This window comes from Aulonocara stuartgranti (genome assembly GCF_965226115.1).
Source record: "Aulonocara stuartgranti genome assembly, chromosome: 3".
Classification (NCBI taxonomy): domain Eukaryota; kingdom Metazoa; phylum Chordata; class Actinopteri; order Cichliformes; family Cichlidae; genus Aulonocara; species Aulonocara stuartgranti.
Genome location: NC_138941.1, coordinates 31,624,424 through 31,641,954, shown reverse-complemented (window position 1 = coordinate 31,641,954; position 17,531 = coordinate 31,624,424). Strand labels below are relative to the sequence as shown.

The 17,531-nt window shown below is 39.3% G+C and overlaps 2 long non-coding RNA genes across 2 annotated transcripts in view; both read left to right on the top strand.

The window, feature by feature from the left end:
- Positions 1-17,531, top strand: part of LOC309703269 — a 46,707-nt gene that overhangs the window by 14,464 nt on the left and 14,712 nt on the right. The gene's annotated exons all lie outside the window — the stretch shown is intronic.
- On the top strand, positions 15,531-15,998 carry LOC309702158. The gene is made up of 3 exons (XR_014275392.1): positions 15,531-15,576; positions 15,693-15,760; positions 15,854-15,998. It is a non-coding gene; the product is annotated as an uncharacterized lncRNA (long non-coding RNA).

The following is a 17,531-nucleotide window of genomic DNA, read 5'->3' as shown; positions in this document are numbered from 1 at the left end:
AAAGGAAAGGACGTTGCCTAATAATTATGCACCACCTGATATAGGGTGTTGATGTCATTAGACCACACCCCTTCTCATTACAGCGATGCACATCACCTAATATGCTTAATTGGTAGTAGGCTTTTGGGCCTATACAGCTTGGAGTAAGACAACATGCATGAAGAGGATGATGTGGACAAAATACTCATTTGCCTAATAATTCTGCACTCCCTGTTGACAATTATATATCTACAGAATTATCCACTTTAGTTGTCTTTTTGATCTTTCTGCACTTTGGGTGTTTTATTGTGTATTTGAACAACTTTAAACTTTTGTTTCCTACCTCTCTGATAGGTTTATTGGGAATTTTCAGTTTATTGATGGCCTCCTTTACTTTGGCATTGGCATAGCTTTGAACTTCACATTGGGAACTTCAGTGAAAAGATACCAAATGCAAATTTAACACTAAGCTCCAGCTCTTCTATCTGATTGATTTGTCATGGAATTATGAAAGAACATAAAGCTATTTGTCAGTCAATTAAATTACTTTTATACTTTTTGCTTAATTTTGTTAAACCTGCACCAGTCATTGTTTAAAACTATGATTAGCATGTGTAGCTGGACACAACGAAAACCTACAAATACCACAGTCTGCACACACAGTTGAGTCCAATTACTATTTTCCTAACTAGACAATATTGCCAAACAACCACCTCCTCGAAGCTCTCCTATGCTTCTATCTGTAGTAGTCTAAATCTGGTGTTTTACTCAGTCTTCTCTTCTATATTAGAGAAATCCTGTGTTTTTCTAGGGAGAGTTTCTGAATTTCATTTACATGTTTGTTTAAAGCCAATGTGAAGAATTTCTGTCTAATATTACAAAAATAATATGCAGAGAACTCAGACAAGCCTCTTGGATCTTTGAATAACAATCATCTTTTAGTTAAGGACATGTATCCATTGTTCCATTGCATTGATTTCATTCAGAATGAAAGTTCAGCTGGAAATTGAGGAGATTAAAGTCACTTTCTCATAGAAATTTCCAGCCATTGGGGTTGACAGACTTTTCATTTTCTAAAGGAGTAAGAGTTTACTTTGGTTTTATAACTGATCTTTCTAACGTTGTAAAATGATACCAAGGTAATGCCATGGTTTGGAAAGTCCATATTCTAAAACACTGATCAGGCTCATGTGTGTTATCAGACAGGAGAACAGTTGAAATGGATTATGAAGCATTGTTAAGATGCACTATGTTCTTTAAAGGTGGAGCTTTCTTGTCTTTCTAACATTTAATTAAACCAGACAAACACAATTCTAGGGTCTCACTGGATTATCTGCCATCATCTCATTTATCAAAGTTTAAAATATATTGAACATATAGAGTATAAAATACTTAAAAAGTAATCAAAACTTAAAATCGACTCATAGGCTCCATTAATAAGAAATAAATATATGGTATTTGGAGTCAATCCTTTACAGGCTTCCTATTATACTTTTCTGTAACATGTAATGAAACTTTTTGTTGCAGCTGTTTGTTAAACAGAGTTAACATATGGCTCATTATCATCATTATTTCCACAGCAGCACTGTGCAGAACCTTTGATGCATCCACCACTTGTACTCACTCTTCTAAAGTTTGTAGCATAAATTATTCTGTCATCAGCAAAAACACCTGTTGGCTTGCAGTAACACATTATGGCTAATATTATTAGAAATGTGAATAAGAACGTTAAACGGCTGATACGTGGGTTTGTTTTGTTCGCTGGTATAGCGATGCTTAAAAATAGATTGGTACATTTAGTGCAACCTGATAATTATTTCTAAGTAATAATTAATTTCACTAAAACAGTGAAATTAATTAAGTTTGAGCACAAGCTTCATATCTATCCATCTATTAACCTATCCATTGTTATCATGAATAGATAGAAACCAAAACTGCTTTATATACTAGGCCAGTCGCTGCGTGGGTGAGAAGGCTTTTCTTTTATTCTTTCTGTGTTTGTTTCTTGTTTATGTTTCGGGAGGCAGGTAAGATGCCTGTGTCTTCTTATATATTCTTTTGTGATAAGTTAGTTATAAATATTCCAGGCTGTTTTGTTGTTTTGCTCACCCTGACATCTGTTCTGCCCGCACTGCTAAATAAGTCAGCTGTGTTTGGACTGCAAAACTGGCCGTTTTTGAAAAAGAGAGTCACTTTTATGTTGTGCTCAGTGAGGGATCAGTTCATGAAATCAGTTGGTTTTAAAGGAAATGAAAAATGTAATATGCTGCTTGCAAAGATGTTCAAACCACGTCACTTCAGCAGACTTCAGTTCAGGTAGATATACACAACATGCACAACTGTGCGTGCTAATGATTCAGGATGAACAATTGCCCAATCAAAGTGATACACCTGTTTTAGAGAAGAAGCTCAATTTATGAAATCTGAGCCAAAGACTTCATCTTAATGACCACAACAGAAGCTGCTCTGGAAAAATAACTGTTTTCGCCCACTTTGACACTTGTTTTTGCCCTCACCGTCTTTCTACTGCTTCCAGAAGTCTTTCCTGTTCCTCTTTGTTCTGTCAACTGTATACAGCATATGTACAAAATCAGTGGTTTGGAATGATTGTTGTCAACATCTTGATAAATCCAGCACTGTTGCATTGGCGTGTATGTGGAATAAATGCATATAATTAACACTAAAACCCTGACCCAGCTTAAAGAGGAGTGCTTCATTTAGTGTGTGTGTGTTGTGTGAGTCATGTGTCAAAATTCAACAGCTTTCCTACTGGCATAAATCTTTGAGTAGGCCCTAGTGTGCTAGTGGAGGGTGGAAAATATTTACAAAATGGAGGGGATATCAAGTATATACTCTACTTAGTATATAGTAAGTATATTCTCACGGGCCACTTTGTTACTTGTACTTTGTTAGTACCAGTTTGAGCCCCTTTTGTCTTCAGAGGTGCCTTGTTGCATAGATTCAACAAGCAGCTGGAAACATTCCTCAGAGATTTTGGTCCATATATGATAGCATCACAGTTGCTGCAGAGTTGTCTGCTGTAAATCCAGCTCTGTTGAAGCGCTACTGCATTGAGATCTGGTGACTATAGAGGCCAATCGAGTACTGTGTCATGTCATGTTCAAGAAACCAGTTTGAGATGATGTGAGTGTTGTGACATGTCTCATTATACTGCAGTCATCAGAAGATGGATGCTGAAGTTATAAAAGGATGGACAATGGCTATGCCACATAATGATATTCAGTTGTTTCTAAGGGGCCTAAAGTATGCCAAAAAATATCCCCCACACTATTATACCACCCCCAGTAGTCTGGGCTGTTGATGCAAGGAAGTATAAAGCATGTTTTCGTATTTTTTTATGCCGAATTCTGACTCTACCACGTGAATGAGCAGCAGAAACAGAATCATGAGACCACCCAACATTTCTAGTCTTACATTGACCAATTGTGATGAGCTTTTGTGAATTTTAGTCTCAGTTTCCTGTTCTTAAATGACAGGAGTGGTCTTCTGCTGCTGTAGCCCATCTGCTTCAAGGTTCAGTCTGTTATGTATTCAGAGATGCTCTTCTGCATACCTTGGTTATAACTAGTAGTTATTTGAATAACTGTTATTATTTCCATCAGCTTTAATGCATCACGAAGGCATTTTCCCCCAGAGAACTGCCGCTTACTGGATATTCTCTCTCTTTCACACCACTGTAAAAACTACACATGGCTATGCAGGAAAATCCCAACAGATCGTCCGTTTCTATAATACTCAAAACAACTCATGTGGTACCAAACGGTCGTTTCAATCGCATTTCTTTCCCATTCTGATGCTCAATTTGAACTTCAGCAGGTCATGCCTAATGAAGTAACGGGACAGAGTAGTAGGACATAGTATAAAAGTGCAATACAAAAACTTTAGTAAAAGAAAAACAAATATATTGATGCTCTGTAGGTAGGAACATCCAGAAATGTTTAATAATCAACTGCAATTGTCTGTCTCTTAACTTTAATAGACACAATTTAAAAGTTTTCTTTCCTTTTTTAATGATACCTGTTTCTAACAGAAGTGCTCACAGCCAGTCACCTGAAATAAATACATTCTGTAGGGTATAAAACACGATGTTTTAAAGACACTGTGCCGTTTACTCTGATGTGGGTACAAACATTTAGCCGTGACTGGAAAACTAATCATTCACAGGAGTTCGGAGTGACATTTATGCTTGTTGCTGATGTTTGTGTGATGGGTTTGACATTTTGCAATTCACACTAAACCCAACTGTGGTCATGCGGAGTTAACAAGAGATCCAGTACAAAATTAACACAGATTTTTCCAAAGTAATGGAACAGACAGGAGCAACGTGGTTTTTCTTTTCTTTTGAAAAGCCACAAGACGTAAACAATCTGTACATTATTTTGCAAAGCTGACTCTGCTCTCCTATAATTAGACTGTGATAATAAGCAATAGCATAAGCAGCAGATCTAAACACAGCTAGAAATTAGGCAGAAATATGAAACCAGGAAAACCAGTTATTCTTTTATTAATGTTCCAAATATTTCTATAACAAATTCGATCTGTTCTGCTTAATTCATGCAAGCTGTCAAATCATATTAAACCCCCAATGCTGAGCAACAACAAATGGTAATGAGATGAAAGCAAATGAAGACACAATGCAAAATACTGAGTACAAAAATTAAAAGAATGCTGTTAGACCAACCATAGATGTGGAATACATTTAAATAGCAGATACTACTTCTCTGTTAAGAAAATGTGGTGACAATGTTAATGTGGATTCACTGCGTTTGGTTCCTTGCCAAAACTCGTCTCTGGCTCAGCTGTAAAAAAATTTTCTGAATGTAATTCTAACTTTATGGGTTAATATATCAGCTTTCCTCTTATTAAAATGATCATTTACTCGGTCTATAAAATGTCAAACAGTGATGGCCTGTTGCAATTTGCCAGAGCTCAGAACATGTCCATAAACGTTCTTCCTAAAATAAACAACTGCAAAATGTTTAATTAAAGCCAAAGAGCAAATACTTTTTGTTACGTTCTCTTGTACTTAAGTAGTCACGTGTTTCCCGTGCTTCCATGTGTAGTTCAGGTCCCGTTGTCTCGTCATTCCTGTTTTGTTCCCTTCTGTGTTCCTTTGTGTCCCCGTCTAGTCTATGTTGAGTAACCCCTGTTCAGGTGTCTTTCTGGTCTCCCTGTGCTAGTCAATCATGTCTCCATGTTTGTTCAGCATTTTGTTTGTGTCAAGCTTGTGCATGTTAGTCCTGGCCTTTGTCGTGTGTTTATTAAACCCACTCCAAATCACGCTCAGTGGGTGTGTTGCAGGTTGTTGTTAAAATTTCCACAACACCTTAATTCTGGTATTAGTTACTTCCTGTTTTATTTTGGTGGTCCCTAGTCTTGTATGTATTATGTTCAGTTTTGCTTCCTCTGTCTTCCCCTGATTTGTTCCTGCCATGTTTCCCACCTGTCTTCCCTTTGCCTAATCACCTGCTGTGTATTTAATGTCTTCATCTCCAGCTGCTCTTCATCACGTCCTACTGTTATTGGTGTGTGTTCCTTGTTCTGTGTTATATGTGCCTTAGCACCTCAATTTTCCCTTGTTTCCCAGTGTTTAGTATTCCATCTACTTTGTGCTTTTGGGATGTTGAAACGTCACCTGCAATAAAACTGTATTTCGAGTCTTGCATAATGGGTCCAAAACCTGCCTGATAGGATGTTGGTTTGTAATAACAAAAGGCAGACAAGCCGCTGATTTTTCATCAAGGTGTTGCTTCCAGCATATGCTCTGGCAGCTGCTCAAGCCAAGCAATATAAAACAGCCATGCCTGTTGTATTAATTGATCTGATTATATATTTAGTTAGCTGCTGGGTAATGATTGCTAACAAATTTTAAGTCATAGCTGGAGAGAACATTTGATCCAGACTGACTCAAAGCTCTGATGTTTTTGGAAGGTTGGGGAGTGTCCTGAAGCGAAAGGTGAATATAAATCCTTGTCTGATTGATCCTCTGAGAGAAAAAAGCACTACAAGCACAGCAACAGAGCTCAGTTTAAAGCAGCACCAGTGCACATAAAAGTTACTTTCCAGGGCAGATAAATGAGCAAATTCTGCTTTCCTGCACAGTTTCATCATTCTGAGTTGCGTCAGGCTCAGCTTCGCTGGATGTCACATGGAAACAATATTTATTCAGTGTTTTGGAGCCGAAGTAATGGTTTAGATGGATTTCTGTTTGTGCAGTTGCATTATGTGTGAAATATAAAGCTGTGCTAATGTGGCAAGTCAGATACCGTCCTTAAGCGTATTTGCATTGATTGGTGGATTTTCAGTGATTAGTTGGTTTTTTTTAGCTTCATCAGAAAATATACGTGCTCAACTCTGTTTTGGGTGTCTTAATCAGCAGGCTTGAACAGAATACGATTTGTCATTTCATGTCTCTCCACCCTCAATATTTTATAATGTGAAAATTCCTTTAAATGGAGCATCATTTTAAATCATTGAATGACCTTAATGACATTTTCCCCTCAGTTAGTTACCATCACGTCTCAAGATGCTTCCTCTATTCTTTTAGTAAAGTAACACCTGCTGAGTCACTGTGTTGTCAAGCACAGCCTTCCAGGAAAGCGGTTAAAACACACCTGAAAAGGTGTGAGAGCCAACTCGGTAGTGTTTTCAGTAACATGCCTGTGTGTTATAGCAGTGTTTTACCATAGACATCATCATTTGACAGTTTTGTATTGATTGCAGTGACGGCAGTAATAGCTGTGCTGGTAATTAATTGCACATAACAGATAAAAATCTGCTCCAAAGCCAAAAACTAGAAATGCTGTTTATGTAGCGGGATAATTAGGCCGACTGCAGGAGTGGCGGCTGAAGACGTCACAATCATGCTCTGTTTTTTGCCGTGCTTGCTTGTCAAGGTGCTTTTTTTTTCTCAGCCGAGATTAAAAAAAAAAAAGTGATTGAAAAGTTGTAAACAGAGGAAATATTTCATCATTTTGCTCACAATATAGATTTGCAGTTATATTGGACAGACAGATGGAGCAGACACGCCATTCTTCCCCAATACTGTGTATGTTTCCCAAAATGCCGCCAGCTGTGAGATGTCAGGGCATAGACCACATCTCTGAATGTTCTCTGTGGTGTCAGAAACCAGCATTAACCTGGGGGTGAGGTGGCGCCTTCAAGGATTTGGCTTGTTTTTCCAGCTCATCCCGGAGATAAGATTCCATATTTGCAATATTTTTGCATCAGTTTAAGTGAAAGGCATGAGAGCTGAATCTGCCTGTTAGAGAAGGTGCTCTGCTGCCTGTCCAGTAAGTGGTGCAGAGGGTCCATTCAGCACCACGGACAGCAGACTTTTGGCTTCAAACAGTGAGCTAAGCTTCCTTAGATGCTCAGCTTCATTGAGATATAAGGAGATATCTGGGGGCCACATCTTCTGAACAGTGTTTGTGAGGCAGGGTACTTTATTAGGAGTACTGTTGCTGTTAAGGGATGTACACCAGTGTTTTAAGTAACATTCACATCAATGGGAGGACCCAAGGTTTCCCAGCAGACCATTTCTGAGAGCAACACACAGCTTCTGTGGGACTCTTCTGAGTGCATTCTGCTGCTATCTCTTCCTCATGAAAGTGACACACGATCTCTAGTTCCCATGATGTAAGAGGTCAGCATGTGACCAGTCAGCAGTCACACAACCCATTTGCAGCATGATGTGGTACATAGACCTTTTCACCACAGTCAGCATTACACTCCCTTGTTCTTTGGAAAAAACAAACTAACCCGTATAACCACTGCATACTGGGAGCACGTATCTAGACTTGGTGTTTGGGAGGTTCACTGACTCAGTGAGCTGTCAGAATTTATCCCGGTATTGTTGAGATCCTTACACTTCCTTATTTTTCCAGCTATCAAGACATCAAGTTCAAGAACTGACTTTCCACTCGCTGCCTCATAAATCCCACGTATTAACAAGTGTGAACATTCAGAGTCACTGTTACCGTCTTCACCTGCCAGTGGTTTCTGTGCAGTAGCTAACTAGTGTGTTTGTGTGTGTGTGTGTACAGTATGTGTGCATCCTTCCATCAAATGCTGCCAATTACAGCTTGATTTAAGACTAACGTTTTTATGCGTCGGCATAAATACGAAGCAAAGTGTTTCTGAGGTGAACACTGAGCTTCATTTGCATCACATGTGTGAGCGTCACGTGTATTTTTACAGTCTGCACTTTACAGTGAATGTGTCCGCGTATGTGTGGGTTAACATTTTTGTGAGCACTAACCAAGCGGAAATGACAGTAATTAACTAAATGAGCTACATCTGCACCTGGGGCTTAGTGAGATAAAGGGAAATACAAACTAAATATGAAGCTGCTCTGCACTGTAAATGTAAGCAATGCTCTTACTTAGAGTAAATGGTGCATTTAACTTATTTATACTAGTCTTTTCATTTGAATTTTCCTGCACTATTCGCCTTTTATACTGGTTTTATGTGGAGCATAGAGACTCATTGGATTATGTTTTAGTTAAAATAATTTGTTTGATAATGTTGTCATCAACATGTAAAAAAGAGTACAGACGAGTAAGAACAGAAGAAAGAATGAATGCATTTAAAAAAGATTTATTGAAGGAAAACTGGGGTGAAGTATATCAGGAACAGGACGTTAATAGTGCTTATAATAAATTCCTTAGAATATTTACATTACTGTACAATACCAACTGTCCAATAAAGCAATATAGTAGGAAACAGAAATATATGGACTGTCCATGGATAACAAAAGGTCTGCAAAATGCATGTATAAAGAAAAATGCTCTATACAGAGAGTTCTTAAGAACGAGAACTAAAGATGCTGAAATCAGATACAAAAGATATAAAAATAGGTTAACTAATATACTTAGATTTAGTAAAAAGGAATACTATAAGAAGCAATTAGATATAAATAGAAATAATAATAAAAGATTATGGGAAATCCTGAACAGTGTTATAAAATGTGGGACTGGACAAAAGAACTATCCCCAAGTATTTCATTTGTAATGACCATGAAGAATACAATATGGATGTTGTGGCAAATAGTCTCAATGAATTCTTTGTAACTGCTGGACCAAATTTAGCAAGAACAATCACTCATCCTGGGAAAGCACAGGAAAAACCCGATACACTGATTGACAGAAATCCATATTCTATGTTTCTCACAGCTGTTGATGAAAATGAAGTTCTTGAAATTGTCAAAAAATGTAAAAATCACAAATCTTTGGATTGTAATGATATTGATATGATAGTGGTTAAAAGAGTCATTGAGGCTATTATAAAACCATTTACATACATCTGTAATTTATCATTTCAAACTGGTCGATTTCCAGACAGAATGAAAATAGCAAAAGTTATACCTCTATACAAATCTGGAAACAAACACCATTTCACAAACTACAGGCCTGTCTCTTTACTACCTCAATTCTCAAAAGTTCTTGAAAAACTGTTTAAAAACAGACTGGAAAAATTTATAGATAAACATAAACTACTCACTGAGAGTCAGTACGGATTCCGATCAAGCAGATCAACATCATCGGCACTATTAGATTCAATAGAATACATCACAAATTCCATAGACAAAAAGCAATATGTGGCTGGGTTATTCATAGACTTGACAAAGGCATTTGACACTATAGATCATGATATATTAATAAGAAAACTGGAACGTTATGGTGTCAGAGGGGTAGTTTTAGATTGGGTCCGGAGTTATTTAAGTGACAGAAAGCAGTTTGTGAAAATAAATGGTGGTTGCTCCTTATGTATGGACATTGCTTGTGGTGTACCCCAAGGGTCAGTTTTGGGTCCAAAATTCTTCAACTTGTACATTAACGACATCTGTAAAGTGTCCAAAGTATTAAAAGTGGTTCTCTTTGCTGACGATACAAACATTTTTTGCTCTGGTGATGATCTGCAGAATTTATTGGAGGATATGACTAATGAAATAAGTAAAGTGAAGTTCTGGCTTGATAAAAACAAATTATCATTAAATTTGAATAAATCTAAACTTATGTTATTTGGAAATAGTAGTTTAAATACTAATGCAAAGATTCAAATAAATGGTGTTGATATTGAAAGAGTCAGTGAAAATAAATTTCTGGGGGTAATAATAGATGAAAAACTTAACTGGAGAGCTCACGTAAGATATATTCATTCCAAAGTATCACGAAGCATTGCAGTACTAAACAAGGCAAAACAGGTATTCGACAGAACATCACTTCATATTCTCTACTGTTCACTGGTTTCACCATACTTAAGCTATTGTGCAGAGGTATGAAACTATGGAACAAACTGAATATGGAATTAAAGCAATGTCCAAACATAAAACTGTTCAAAAAGAGTTATAAAAATATGATCTTCTCGATCTATAAAGAAAAGGAAAATATTTAAATTAAGTGAATGTCTCTATTTAAAAACAAACAAACAAAAAATTCATGATGTGATATTATAGTATATAGTATATCAGAAATCTGTTCACTATTTTTATTACAAATTATATCAGTAAGGAAGCTGACTAAATATTCACTGATAATTTATGGGACAGGGGTGGGATTAAATAAGTGTATACTTCTTCCCTTTCAACATGTAAATTAATCAGAATGTTTTTTTGTATGTAATTTGTATAGTATATTTTTTTTCTCTCATTTCTTTTCTAAATGTACTTGTATATTGTTCACATGTTGAAATAAATTACCAATCAATCAATCATGTAATTTCTATTAGGCTGTTTAGACTTTAGATGTTGTGTGATGTGATATTCAGTGTTTATGTGGCCAGAAATAAGGTTAAAGTTTAGCTACAGTGCAGTAAGAGCGAGTCTCTTGTAGCATTCCTTGTTCATAACCATGTACAGTGTTGGGAAGGTTACTTTAGATTACAGAATACATGGCCCAACATGTATTTTGTAATGTATGCGGTTAGGTTACTCAATGTGAATACTCTGGATTACTTGATATATCATCATGCTTTTTACAACTATATGAATGTACTATTGCTGTGTGATTTATTACTATTACTGAAGGCTACTCTATGCTGTGGTGTGCTGGGGGAGCAGCACAGCAAAGAGGGACTCATCCAGGCTGGAGAAACTGATCAGGAGGGCTAGCTCTGTGGTCGGCATGAAGCTGGACACTCTGGTGACAGTGGCAGAGAAAAGGACATTAAAGAAACTGATGGACATTATGAACAATGCTGGGCATCCTCTGCACACGGCCATAAACAACCAGAAGAGTCTGTTCAGTGACAGGTTGCTTCTCCCAAAGACAAGAACTAACAGACTTAAAAACTCCTTTGTCCCACACGCCATCAGACTGTTTAACTCCTCTCTGGAGGGGAGAAGGAGGGGAAACAGGAGGACAAAGGAGGGAACAACTAAGCTGTAGTGCCTCTGCACCTCACTGTACAATAACTTGTGCAATACTTTTTGTAAATAGTCAACAGTGCAATAGACTCAATACTTGAAATGTGCAATTCACTTGTATTTTTATTTTTTATTCCTATTTATTCTATTTATCCCCTTTGTATATTTTATTTATATTTGTCTCTGTATTTATATATGTATATATATATATATATATATATATATATATATATATATATATATATATATATATATATATATATATATATATATATATATATATATATATATATATATATATATATATATATATATATATATACACATATATATATATATATATATATATATATGTATGTATATGTATATATGTGTATGTATGTATATATATATATATGTGTGTGTATATATATATATATATGTGTGTGTATATATATATGTGTGTATATGTGTGTATATATATATAACAGTTCTGTAACTGTAACTTTGGTCGTTGCTGTGCTTTTTTTGGAAGTCGAATTTCCCAGAGGAACCCACCCGAGGGATTAATAAAGTTCTATCTTATCTTATCTTAACATTGTTAGCTGAGGTTAGTTCATAGACTGCAGACTGTTAGACTTGATGGATAGTATTAACAACCTGCTAGCTGCAAATAATGATGTGCAGTTCTGAAAGCAATACCAACAAGATTTGGTAACAGTAGGGTGGACATTAGGTAAGGCTGCACTTTTTACAGTGATCTCGTATAGAAAACTATGTCTGTATCAGTAATATGTTTTCTTTCACAGGATTATTTGCAGCTAGCAAGTTGTAATGCAGCCTTCAGTAATAGTAATAAATCACACAGCAATAGTACATCGAAGATACTGAAGTGGCACATAACCCAGGTAGTTACCACAACTAAAACAAGTTAGTTGGGCATGCACTTTATGCACGATTTTTTTCAGTTGCGTTATTCAGCTCCTGCTCAAACTGTAAGACTGAATCACAGGGGTTAGAAGTTCGGATTTCAAAACAGGTTTGATTTTCTTGTGACCATACGATTGCTGATCGGGAGCTGGTCGTGAGATGTTAATCGCTTCTCATTACCCCATGTAAAACTACACGATGCATAACACACGATTAAGGCAAAACTCAGGCCGATCCCCAAAATGGTCGCACAAGTGAAAAATCGTCTCACAATGGACCAAAAATCGCAGTGTATGCCCAGCTTTAGTTTTAAAAAGAACTTATTTCAAGATGTTTGTTTAGGTCGGAGGTGGAGTCTTTTGACACTGAGAGCAGCTTGGTTGCTGGCAAACAGTTTGCATTGCATGGTCAGATTTCACCCATCCCTTTCTTCTATATCCTCCTAGGACCTGGTGTCCACATATATGGACATCACATTTTGGGTTGTCTAGACCAAAATACTATGTACGAGGACATTACAAGCTTTTGAGTTGCTTAAGGAAAAGTTGACTAGTGCCCCTGTTCTAGGCTATGCTGACTTCAGTCTCCTTTTCACGCTGGAAACGGATGCTAGCAGTCTTGGATTAGGCGCTGTTCTGTCCCAGAAGCAGGGGGGAAGGAATAAAGTCATAGCTTATGCTAGTAGGAGGCTCAGAGGGGCTGAGAAGAATGATCAAAACTTTAGCAGCACGAAGCTCGAACTCCTAGCATTAAAGTGGGCAGTCTCAGAAAAATTTAGGAGTTATCTGCTGGGGTCCAAGTTCACAATCATAACGGATAACAATCCCCTGTGTCACCTGCCCACTGCTAATTTAGGAGTCCAAGTTCACAATCATAACGGATAACAATCCCCTGTGTCACCTGCCCACTGCTAATTTAGGAGCCATTCAACAGAGGTGGGTAGCTCAGCTGTCTGTGTTTGACTTCGATGTTAAGTATCGCCCTGGCCGCTGCAACACTGCCGCTGATGCCCTCTCTCGGCAACCAACAGTTGACACGGCAGAACCTGACAGTGAGGATGCAGAATATGATGGCTCTGTAGCCATATGTAATGTGCTAAGGGCAGGTACAAGTCTAGGCTCAGATCTTGTCATGGCGGGAGTTGAGGCTTGTAGGATCAGACTGCTGCAGGCCTCCGAACCAGATGAGGAAGCAGTCAGTGAGGTTGTGCTGGGCAACACCCCAACGATGCCTAGTTATTCCAATGCAGAACTCTGTCGCTTCCAAGTGTCAGACCCAACAATTGGTGTCTTGAGAGAGTTTTGGAGCAGACAGAAGAGACCTACCTACAGAGAGAGAGGGGGTCTGTCTAAACCGGTACGTTCTCTACTGAAGCAGTGGCCTCGGATCAGAGAAAAGGATGGACTGCTATACCGTGTGATTGAGGATGCTCACCTTGGACAGTGCCATCGGCTGCTACTACCTCCCTGCCTTAAAGAAAAAGTGCTCAGGAGTGTGCATGATCACATGGGACACCAGGGAATCGAACGCACACTGGGTTTGTTGAAACAAAGATGTTTCTGGGGGGGCATGTTTGAAGATGTTGAGCACTGGGTGAAGAAATGTCAGAGGTGTGTGTTAACAAAGAAGCCTAAACCCAAAGTTCAGGCACCCCACGCTCCTTTTTTGGCTACCCGCCCACTTGAAGTTGTTGCTGTTGATTATACCACCCTTGAGCGGGCTACAGATGGTCGTGAAAACATTCTTGTAATGACTGATGTGTTCACCAAGTTCAGTCAGGCATTTGCCACATGAGATCAAAAAGCAGATACCACAGCTAAGATTATCCTGAAAGAGTGGTTCATGAAATATGGGGTACCAGAGCGCCTGCACTCAGACCAGGACAGGAATTTTGAAAGCGCAGTGATTGCTGAGCTATGCAAACTGTATGGAGTGAAGAAAACTCATACAACACCCCACCACCCTCAGGGTAACCCACATTGTGAGAGGTTCAACAGGACTTTGCACAACCTCTTGCTTACGCTTCCCCCTGAGAAGAAGCAGCGCTGGCCCGAGCATCTGTCAGAGCTGGTGTATGCTTACAATGTCACGCCGCACTCGACCACAGGGTATTCTCCCCATTACCTGCTGTTTGGGGTCCACCCACATCTACCCATTGATGCATTGTTGGGCCGGGAGGAAGTAAAAGATGACAAACTAGACTGGTTATTAGTGCATCAGGAGCGTCTCCAGGATGCACACGCCAGAGCCAGAGAATTTGCCGAACGGAAGGCTGCAGAGAGAGTGGTTCAGCAACAAGGAAAGGTGTTCTGTCCACCTGCTGACATCGGACAGTTTGTGTATCTCCGTTACCGACCACCAGGAAGGAATAAAATTCAAGATGCCTGGGCAGCCCCTGTGTATAAAGTGGTTGATATCCAAGGGACAACATACACAGTAGTGCCACTAGAAGGAGGGCCGGTGGAAAGAGTCCACAGATCTAACTTGAGGCCATGCGTGGGGTCTATACCTGCACCCAAGCCAAGGCTACGTGACCAGGAAGTCAGTTCTGCAGATGAGCACCAAGTGTCTGATACGGAGGTTGAGCATCCAGAGTTTGCCTTGACGGAGAAGGTCCAGTACCCCATGGAGCTGCCAGTGGCTCAGGGACCTGGGAACTTGGTTCCGACGGTCGACGAGCCTGGAGACCAATTGGAGAATGGAACTGAAAATGTGGGTGAGGATCTACTAGGCAGGAGAGCAGTGACAACCCTGATGACCTCGAGGTGGAGCCAGCAGCTTACCTTCCACCTGGACCAGGAAGCATTGGATTCTCCAGCGACGAACCGGTGGCGAAACCTGTTCCAGCTCCTAGGAAAGGAAAAAGAGAGAAAGCGGAGGCAGGTCCACCCACACCTGCTACACGCAGGAGTAGGAGAGAAACTGCAGGGGTCCACACAAACCCATTTAATCTACCTAGGACAGCATGCAATGCAGTATCCTTCAGTCCAGATGTACTCTCCCAGGTGTTAGCCGGTATGGTTCTCTACACCACCAAACTCAGGGGAATGGTGAATGAGCAGGGGGTCACTGAGGACGTTGACTCGTAGCAGGGGAGAATGTAGCCAAGTGAACTAATACTACGCATGGAAAGGGTTTAAAAAGAGGGGATTGTGTTTTTGACTGATTGCCTGTCTACCAGAGGTCTGTTGTAGAGTTGTCATGGTGATGACTAGACCTCGCATTTTGGGGGTATACTGTCCCTTTAAGAGACACCGTGAGCCATAGCACTGCAAAAGATTCTGTGGCTAGCTACACAAGAGGTAAATGTGCTAAAAAGTGTAGCATACTGCAAAATATTGTCACCAGTGTTGGAGTAGGCTGTAATTAGCTACGTTTCTTTAGCAATGACTCCATGTTTGTGACCATTTCTGTAGAGCTCTTAACGTGCGACGGGTGCATGTTTAATGGTCACGTGCTGTGAAAGGGACTGAAGAGCGGGTTGGCGTGAGTAGTGACAGTGTCCTAACAGATTTCAAAGTTGTTAAGTTTATACTGTTATTCACTTTGCATAACTCTGTATGTTTCTGTTTGATTCAGAGGGGAGATCACTTGCTGTGTGATTCCTGCGTGTGTACTTGTCCTAGCACAGTAGCTGTGTGGAGAAACCGAAGTGAGTTCATGATGTTCTCCCATAGAAATGTATGTTTAAAAGAGAGTTTACAGTGCACTTTATTGCCAGTTGACCTGCAAAGTTGTGGGATGTAAACAATGTGTTTATTTGTTTTGTTTTCTCTTTTTTCGTTGTATTTGTTTCTTGACAGGTCACTACTGTTGTCTATACTGTTTGAATTTAACATGTACATATGATAGTTACTGTTGTCTCAGACCCTGAAAGGCAGTTTTAGGCTGAGCCAGTGAAATAGTTAAATTTTGCCGTTTCACTCAAAACTACAGAATTAAAACTGTGCTCCTCCGAGTACAGTCGGAGAATAAAAAAGCCCACAAGAGTATTTCCTGTCTCCTGTCTCATTCCCCATGACCGGGCCACATATACTTAACATGTCTCACACTCATACAGTAAGACAAATGGTGGGGGTCTAGTAAGGAAGTTGGGGGAAGCAGACAACTCCACAGGAAGTCTTTTGTCTCTTCGAGGACTCTGGAAGGTAGCAAGGGCGTGTGAACCTTGAGGTGTGAAACAGCTGTGTACTGCCTTTTGTTCCTGGAGAAGGTATATAACTGAGAACCATGCTAGGCTCAGGGAGACTCTGATCGTCTGTCCCGCGGTCATGCAGGGACTTCATCAAGCTTGCTTGTCTGTGTTTGGATTAAAGAATGTTAGCTACCGCTCACCGCTCGTCTGCAGGCTTTATTTAAATGGAAAACTTCCACAACAGGCAAAAAAAAAGCTTTTTGCTAAGAAAAAAAGATTTAGAGCAGAAGTTTTTTGCACTGCATTTTAAAATGAAAACATATGGCATTTATTTACAATTAAAGACACAGAGCAGGAGGTGTGTTACTGTTTTACATCCACAGACACACAAGAAAAGAAGCAGGCAACATTAGGTCAAGTTATGGCAATTTTATTTGTGTATTTCAGTACATGTATTTAGATTAGAGTTTTTAAAAAAACAAACGTCCCAAGAAGAAGGATGGGGTGAAAGAAAGGTGGAGAGAGGAGGAAGAAACTATTGATCTCCTCAAACTCGATGCTGCTGGGTCAGTTCTCTCTCAGCAGTCTGCTCCAGAATCCCCTCCTGTCCTCGGCTTGCTTTTCTTTTGCCTTCAGTTCTTTTAAGGTTTTGTTGAGCTGCTCCTCGGCATCTTTAAATTTTTCTTTCAGCTGCTGTTTGGCCAGTTTCACTTTGTGTTTGAGGAGCTCTTTAGCTTCCTTTTTGTGCTTTCGTATTTCTTTAAGTGCGTCTTTGCAGTCTTTCTTGGTCACCGTCGTTTCTTTCTTGAATGCCTTCACCTCAATTTTCTCTTCTGCAAGTTCTTCTTGCACTTTCATCAGTTCCTTCTTCATGTTTTGAGTGTAACTCTTTGTATCTTCAATTTCTTTCTTTGCTTCCTGTATTTTAATTTTCTCTTCCTCCAACACTTTTTGAGCTTCCAACAATTCTTTCTTCATATTTTCAATCTCATTTTCTGCCTCGTGTTTGCGTTTTTTCTCCTCTTGAAGTCGGTGCTTTACATGCAGTAATTCCTTCCCTAGTTTTTCAGCTTCAGCCATAACATTTGCAGCTTCTTGTGTTGCCAACTGCATTTTGCTTTT